This window comes from Diceros bicornis, chromosome 35 (genome assembly GCF_020826845.1).
Source record: "Diceros bicornis minor isolate mBicDic1 chromosome 35, mDicBic1.mat.cur, whole genome shotgun sequence".
In the NCBI taxonomy this organism is placed as follows: domain Eukaryota; kingdom Metazoa; phylum Chordata; class Mammalia; order Perissodactyla; family Rhinocerotidae; genus Diceros; species Diceros bicornis.
Window position 1 is genome coordinate 9,201,187 of NC_080774.1, and position 9,133 is coordinate 9,210,319.

Consider the following 9,133-nt stretch of genomic DNA (forward strand, 5'->3'; position numbering starts at 1 on the left):
ATCGAGGTGATTGCGCCACCGGGGCAGCCATCCTCGGGGGCGGCCTGGGCCGGGTGCGGGCTCCTTGCTGCGGGTGCGGGGCGTTGAGGTCCGGGGCTCCCCTTGCGCGGCGGAGCGGCTCACTCCACTGTCCCCGGTCGCCACCTCGCTCTCCCGTGCTGCAGCTCTGTCCACCAGAAGAAACACAAGTGTCGCTTGTCAGCCCTGGGCACGGAGCCCAGTTGATCCGGAGCCGATGCCCAGGGCTGTTGTGAACGGCTGGCTGTCAAGGTCGGGGTGGCTCTGCCGGAGTCAGGGAGACTTTGGGCTCCTCCCGAGCAGGCCGCATCATGGCAAAGTCAGTTAGAGCAGCAATATGAAAGACAGAGATTCATTCAGCAGACAAATATTTATGGAGCCCCTACTCTGTGCCAGGCATTGTTCTAGGCGGAGAAGCAAGGGTGAGCAAGATAGACAAGGCCCTTCTCTCATGGAGAGTTCTCTAGTAAGCCAGACAGACAATAAACAAAGACGCAAATAAAAATATCAGCTTCTGATAAGTGCGGTGGAAAAAAAAAACACCGCACTCATTGTCTTAGTGTGTGACAAAAATTATCCCAAGACAATCCTAGGAACTATGTCCTATTCCTATCACACCCATTTTACAGATGAAGAAAGTGAGAGGCAGAGAGGCTGGGTTGTTTGCTGAAGGTCACACAGCTAGTGAGTTACGGAGCCAGGGCTGGAACTCAGGACAGCCAGAAACAAAAGCCTGTGTTCATATGTAATACATCACGGTTGTGAATCCCTAGCACCTAGCACAACCCTGGCACACACTAGACACAGAACAAATGTGGAACCCAGTGGAACGATCTCCGCGTGTCTCTACCCACAGGAAGAGCACTGTAATTTTCCATACAAAATCGCAGGTATGTTACCATCTGTTGACACCATCAGGGCTGGCGGAGGAATTCAGACAGGACTGGGACATGGGGAGGGCCTCTGTTCACACACCATTCTCCCCTGGGCTACTCCACTCCAGAGTCCAGTTTTGCTGGCACGTGCCTAAGTGAATTAGCTGGCTCTGGGCCTGAGAGAGGTGTGAGCCCAGAGGGTAGTCCTGATCAGCTCCCAGGCACCAGCACACAACTCGGAGGAAAGAACTGATCCCCTGTTGGCCTTTTCCTGCCATTATTGACACTAGTGGCCTCCCTAAGGACCAGCAGACAAGCATTTGCCAGAAAGGCTACTGTCTACCCGGTGGAATGTCCTTTCCCCTTTCTAGGCCTCAGTTTGCCTATCTGTAAAAGGAGGAGAATGGATTAAAATGTACTTTTCGAACTGTCTTCCTTGGATCCACAGAGCTTTCTTAGGGAGCCGCTGAAGATGCTGGGGAGCCGATGGGGTTCTGGTCCCCAACCCCTCAAGTCAACCGAACAGAAGCATGGCACACAGAAAGCACTCCATCAATATTAACTATTATTGCTACTATCTGTTTTAGACATTGACCTTCCATGTACAATTTGAAGATGGAGGCTGTGGCTAAAATATTTGTGAAACAATAGTATTTCTAAGGATACTTTAGGCTTTGAGGGGAATCCCAGTGACTAAAGGGACCAGGCGGATAGCATGAAAAAATTAAGCTAGGTGGATAGGTACTGTGGTGAACTGGAGAGCGCAAGTCTCATCTAAGGAGTGGCCACTTCCCATTTTCAGTCCACTGGGGCCGTGTGGGAAACTGGGGCCCAGTGTGGCCAGATCCTCTGAGTTGTCAGGAGAACTTGAACATACGGATTTTTATGTGAAATGTTTCCATTTTAAAAAGTTCGTCATGAACTCAAAATTCTTCTAAAATACTGTGTGAGGCCAACAAAGCATATCTGGGCTCTGTTCTAGAAGGTTGGGGGTGAACTCTTCCTCCTCCCTTTTCCAAATTTAATGAACATTAGGATTATTGTTAAATGATTCAAAGAAATGGTGTTGATAAGGTTTGTCAGCAAATCTGGACCTACCTGGGTATTCTGGAGGTTTTGTACAAAGTAGGGAACCATGGGAAAAAATGTGGATGAAAGCCCTTTGACAAAGTCCACAGCTTTATTTCAACGTCCTGTGGTATTACCAGCAGACGCTGGTACTCTCTTGGCAAATGTTCATTGAGGCCTTACTCTGTATGAGAAGCTGGGGACACAGCAGTGAGCAAACCAGCATAGTCCCTGCCCTCATGGAACTCTTGGTCTAGTGGAGGAGACAGATAGGAACAGAGAAACCAATTAAAGAAGATAATGTCAGAGAGTGGTGAGTTTTATGAGAGAATCAGAAGGGGTCATGTGAACACAGACAAGAGGGACTCTGAGGATTTGACATTTGAGTCAAGATCTGAAGGATGAGAAAAGGCAAAGTCCTGGGAAGAACTACGTAGCAGAAGAGTATTCCCAAAAGAGGGAACAGCAAGTGCAAAGGCCCTGAGGTAGGAATAATCTTCCAGAGTTGGAGGAATGGAGAGAAGGCCAGAGTGGCTGGAGTGCTGTGTGAGAGGGAGGGTGTTAGGAGGGGAAGTTGAAGAAGTGGGCAAAGGCCAGACCACTTGGTGGCCACGGGAAGACATTCAGAGTATATTCTAAGCCTAATGGGAAATTACTATAGGGTTTAGGCAGAGGAGTAACATGATCTAATTAGTTTTTTAAATAAGCTTTTTATTTTGAAATAATTTTAGATTTATGGAGAAGTTGCACAGAGAGTACAAAGAGTTCCCATATACCTTTCCCTCAGTTTCCCCTTGATGGTAACATCTTACACCACTGTGGCATTGCTCTTAATTTTTCAAGACTCTTAAATCATAAAGAAGTTTTGGATCGTAGAATATCACATAACATCATTACCCACAGAGCGTCTTCTCCTAAATAAGATCTGATTTCCTCTTTGAAAGAGCCCTTTGCTGTCTGTGAGGAGAAGGGACTATAGGTGAGCAGGAGTGGAAGCTGTGAGGTTGGGAGGGGCTGATGGCAAATGTGGCATCACGGCTCTGAGCCTCAGTTTCCTCACCTACAGACTGGGGACAATATCACCCATCTCAGGCTATCGTGAGCATGTAGCTGGGGAGATAGTAATAAAGAGGACAATGACTATGATGATGATAATAATAATAGCTAGCATTTATTGAGTGCTTACTGGATGCCAGTCTCTGTGCTCATGCCTTTCATGCATGATCAGGGAGAGCAGATTCTCTGGAATGTTCCCAGAAGCCTTCTCCGAGGAAGAGGATTTAGACGGGTCTTTCAAAATCTCTTGAACCATCCTTGGTCCCCATGGAGTCTGTTGATGTTGGGTGTGTCTGTCTTTGAGAAGGCCCCAAATATACTTCCATCTGGACTTACCCAACAGGGAAATTACGGTGATTATCGCCTTGCTAAATGTTCCTTAGCTTCATGAAATGACTCACCCCGTGGTTGGGAAAGCAGCAAGCTGTCCTGGTATCTGGAGGGTGGATGGCACTGTCGTCTGGAGCTAAGTCTGGCACAGGGAGGCTAAGTTTAGAGCGGGGTCTCTCATCCTGGGCTCCACTGACAGTCTGGGCCAGATGGTTCTCTGTTGTGGGGCTGCCTGTGGGCTGTAGGGGGTTAGCAGCATCCCTGACCTCCACCCACTAGGGGTAGCACAGCCCCCCTCCCCAGTTGTGACATTTAAAGATGTCTCCAGGCACCACCACATGTCCCCTGGGAGGTCAAAATTACTCTCCCCACCCCAGTTAAGAACCACTGCTTTGGAGCACTTGGGGCGTGCGGCAAGGTGGCTCTGAAATTGTTTCGTTCTGTCACCCTTAACCCTATGTGTTAAGTGCTTTGCCAGGGTAGCTTCTTTGAGTACTAATACTAACAGCCGTCATTTATTCGGTATTTACTGTGTGCTAGGCATTGACCTCACTCTTGCTTTATTTCTATCTGCCAGCTTTGTTCCTACTTTATACATAGAGTAAGTCATTATTCCCATTTTACAGTTGGAGAAACCAAGGTTCGCAGAGGTTAGATGACTTGCCCAAAGACACACAGTTAAGAAGTGACAGAGCCTGGATTTGAACCCAGATTCGTCTGACACCAGAGGCCATGCTCTCTAACTACCTGGCTATGCTGAGCCTCTGAAGCCAGGGGTGTTAGAAAATCATGTGGGAGGAAATATTTCATAAACTGTAAAGTGCCGTTCTAGTATCAAGTAGGAGAAGCAGCATGGAGAGAACGTGTTCGGGACTCACAGATTGGAAAAGCCAAGTTCTAGCCCAGAGTCCGCACATGACTCATTGCGTGGCCTTGAGCAAGTCACTAACTTGGCTTAGTAGGTGAAACTGCTCGATGAGCCCAGCCCCACCCTCTCCCACAATGGGGAGATGGCACTTTGAGCAATAATGGTATCGGGGAGGCACAGTGCGGGGAGATCTGCACACCTGTTCTTGTTTAACTTTCTCCTCTCACTCTGAGAGGCACAAGCCCTCCCCCTCTTTTTGAATTGAGATGAAATTCACGTAACATAACACTAACCATTTTATAGTGTACAATTCAGTGGCATTTAGCACATTCACAATGTTGTGCAAACATCACCTCTATCTAGTTTCAAAACATTTTCATCACCCCCAAAAGAACCTATTAGCAGTTACTCCCCATTCCTCCTTCCTCCCAACTCCTGGCCACCCACCAGTCTGTTTCCTCTCTCTCTGTATTTGCCTATCTTGGATATTTCATGTAAGTAGCATCGTAGAATATGCGACCTTTTGTGTCTGACTTCTTTTTTTGTGTGTGTGAGGAAGATCAGCCCTGAGCTAACCTCCATGCCATTCCTCCTCTTTTTGCTGAGGAAGACCAGCTCTGAGCTAACATCTATTGCCAATCCTCCTCCTTTTTTTCCCCAAAGGACCAGAGATAGCTGTATGTCATAGTTGCACATCCTTCTAGTTGCTGTATGTGGGACGCGGCCTCAGCATGGCTGGAGAAGCGGTGTGTCGGTGCGCCCCTGGGATCCGAACCCGGGGTGCTAGTAGCAGAGCGCGTGCACTTAACGGCTAAGCCACGGGGCGGCCCCCGGCTTCTTTCTTAACATCATATTTCTGAGGTTCATCAACATCACAGCACGTGTCAGTACTTCATTCCTTTCTATGGCTGAATCATATTCCATTGTATAGGTAGACCACATTTTGCTTATCCATTCATCCATTGATGGACCTTTGGCTTGTCACAGCCCTTTTTTCAGATGAGGGACATGAGACCCAGGAAAGTTAAATGACTTCCCCAACATCACGGAGTCAACAGACAAGCTGGCAACACTGGATTTTAAACTACAAAAACCAAACTGCCTTTTACCTGTATCAGAAATTTCTTAACTCTGGTTCATCAGGAAAACGTTTTTAATGAACTATTTAAAACTTAGAGCAAAGCTTAGATGACTCTGTTCACACTCTGGAGTTGACCAGTGTTAACTTTTGGCCATGTTTGACTGAGACGTTTTTAGGTAACACAGAAAGGAAGCATTATAGTTAGACTCCCTTTGAACTCCCTCTCCGTTCTGCTCGCTTCCCCTCCCCTTCCCCAGAGGCAGCTAGCCTAAGATGGTTGTGCAGGTGATTCTGTTTCCACCAGTTTACAACAACACATAAACAAACTGACAATCAACTCACACCCCCCTAAGGGGCAAATAGAATGCGTTTTTACACAGCCAGATGTGTTCACTTTAAAAGGCTCTCCTTGATTCTGAGAGTAGGGCGCTCCAACTTTGTATTAAAATGTCCTTCCCAGTAAAAAATGGTGGTGATAGTGACAGATAGCTATTTTTGTAAAGTCTCATTTGGCAAAAGAAAAAATCCAATAATAGGAGGATGGAAAAATAACTTGTGGCATGTTTATGCAGTGATGGAAATGAATGAAACCAAGCTACATGTATCAGTATGGATACATCTGGAAGCTAGTGTCAAGTGAGCAAAAGCCATCTGGGGAAGGATTAGGACTGTATGATACTGTTTACATAAAAGTTTAAAATGACAAAACAATATTATATATTTAAGGCAGTGTTTTTCAAATTTTGGGGGGCCACAATGTGCTGTAAGAACAATACTTTATGTCAACCCAGTACACATATACACAGATGTAAAACCTGAACAAAAATTTCGCAAGACAATACTTAGCTTATAGCATGTGCTACACTCTGATTATTTTTTATCCTATCCCATTCTATCCTATCTTTATTTTTAGAATGGTGGTTGTGACCCTTTAAGTTGACTTTACAACGCACTAAAGGATTACAATCCGCAGTTTGAAAAATACTGGTTTAGGAATAGACACCATGCAGTAAAAGTATAAAGACACACGAGGAAGAAACATCATATTCAGGAAAGTGTTTCCATGTAGTAAAAATATAAAGACACATTTCTGAAACACATCATATTTAGGAAAGGAGAAAGCAAGAGATTGTGGAAGGTGCAACTTTCTTTCTAATGTTTTGTTTCCTAAATTGGAAGGTGGTTTTTAAAATAGACTTTATTGAGGTACAACTTACATGCAATAAAACACACCCATTTTAAGTGTATGGTTCAATGAATTTTGACCAACGAACACACCCATGTAACCACAACGCCAATAAGATATTATAGAACATTTCCGTCACCCCCAAAATTTCCTCCATGCCCTTTTGTAGTCAACTCCCTCCATCCCCCTGCAACCCTCAGTCCCAGTCAAAGACTGATTTGCTTTCCGCCAGTATAGATTAGATTTATCTTTTCTAGAGTTTTAGATAAATGGGATCGTACAGAGTGGGCTCTTTTTGTGTCTGGTTTCTTTTACTCAACATAATGTTTTTAAGATTCAACGAGCTGTGTGTGTCTGTAGTCTATTCCTTTTTATTTCTGAGTAGATCCATAACATGGGTAGATAAGAATATGTTTATCCATTCACGGTTGTTTCTAGTTTTTTATTATGTATCATTTTTATGCCTGAGATGGTTTATTAAAAAATAAATATACAATATGAGATAGTTTCAAAAAAGAAAAAGAAAGGGGAATCACAAAAAACAGAAATAATGATAAACATACTGTGTGACGTCCCGCTGCCCTACCCCCATTATTCTGGCAATTTTTCCGGTGTCAAACCCCTAAGTCAATGCTTCCTCGCCAGCACTCTGGAAACCACTGAATGCTGCCCACAGCGGAAGCTGATGACCGGCCACTGGGCAGGGAGACCAGTGGTCCCCGGAGACCATCTTGGTTTCTGCACTGACCTGGCCTTTTCGCCTAGGAAATATTGATTGCAATAAAGGGGCTGCTGGCTTGGCTTAGAAAGATCCTTCTGTGGCTCTCTGATCTGTGTGGCCTGGAATGCCCGGCCCTCCAGCTCCCTTACTGAGGATCAGAGCCACACATTGATGGTTTCTGGAAGAAGTGCTTTCCACCAGCCCTTCCATCTGCCCACACACTGGCCCCCACCCGGCCTGGCAGGGAAGCTCTGTCCAGATTTCAGGGCCCTCCAGAGCCAAGCCAGAGCAGGCTCCCTGGGCCTGACTCAGAGCAAATTGTCTTTTTTGGCCTATGTGTTCAAACCTCATCTCTTTACAGCCCTGAAATTACAGTCAAGCTGTGGCCTTAGAGACAGTTGGGAAAAGAGGGCTAACCCTGGGGAGGGCAGAGGGCTGTGAGTGGGCTCAGAGCAGCCAGTTCTGAGCTGCCGGCCACCCCTCTCTGGGTTCACCTCCAAAGGCCATTCTCCACCACTTCCAAGTCTGGCTGGTGTTTGCCTGTTACCTGGAATCAAACCCCAGCTCTGTCCCCTCAGTGGTTGGGTGGCCTTGGGCAAGTGACATCTCTGCTTAGTTTTCTCATCTACGAAGTAACAATAGTACAGGATTGAAAGAAATAATGTGTGTGGACTGCTTAGCATAGTACCTGAAACACAGTGTAATGGGTTGTATTTTCTGAAATTGGCCATGACAGTATTTCCCACAATGGTCCCACTGGCTCTTCTAGAACCTCACCACTCCCCTGTCAAGAGAAGGAATCTAGGTTTCCCCTTCTTGAGTCTGGGTGGGACTGTGACTGCAGTGGAAGTGATGCTATGTGGCTTCTGAGGCCTCAAAATGTAATAAATGCCGTCACTCTCTCCTGGCCTGAAACAAGTCAGACAGAGAAAGACAGACATTCTCTGTTCTCACCTATATGCCAAATCGAGAAAAGCCTAACTCCTAGAAATAGAGTGGAGTGGCAGTTGCCAGGGGGTGGGGGCTGTGGGGAATGGAGAGATGTCCGTCAAAGGGTACAAACTCCCAGCTGTAAGAGAAATAAGGTCTGGGGACCTAATGCACCGCATGGTGACTATAGTTAACAATAGTGTATCATGTACTTGAAAGTGGTTAAGAAAGATCTTAAACAATATCCCCACACACACACAAAATCGTAATTATGTGAGGGGATGGAGGTATTAACTAATCTAATGGTGGTAATCATTTTGCAATATATCCGTGTATCTGTATCATCACGTGGTACACCTTAAACTTGCATGTGTTGTATGTCAATAATATCTCAATAAAACTGGGGGTGGGGGGAAGGTAGCATAGCTTCCTCCTGGCTCTCTTTCTCTTGGGACACTTGCTCTGGGGACCCTGCCTCTGTGCTGTGAGGAAGCCAGGCCGCATGCAGAGGCCTGTGCAGGTGTTCTGGCCGCAGCCCCAGGTGTGGTCCCAGTTAGCCAGCATCAACCATCAGACGTGCGAGTGAAAAGTTTTCAGATGATTCCAGCACCAGAGTGGTCGTCGAGCCCCACGGGCTGATGCCGAGTAGAGCAGAGATGAGCTGTCCCCACAGAGCTCTGCCCAAATGGAAGACTTGTGAGCTACATAATTGGTCACGATTGCTTTAAGTCACTAAGTTTCAGGTGTTTTGTTACACAGCAGTAGACAACCAGAACACACAAAGGCCACAGTAGACCTTGGAGTACCATTATTGACGCCTCTGTTTCGCTCTCACGTCACACTCCTCATCCATCAGCAAATCCAAACACATCCCAAAGCCAACCCCTTCTAGTCCCAGCCACTGTCACCTCTCGCCTGGAGGGCTAAAGTAAACTGTTAGGACTCCTGCCTTCCTGCTGTGTCTTCTCCATCGGGCAGGAACGAGCCCTTAGAAACAGAA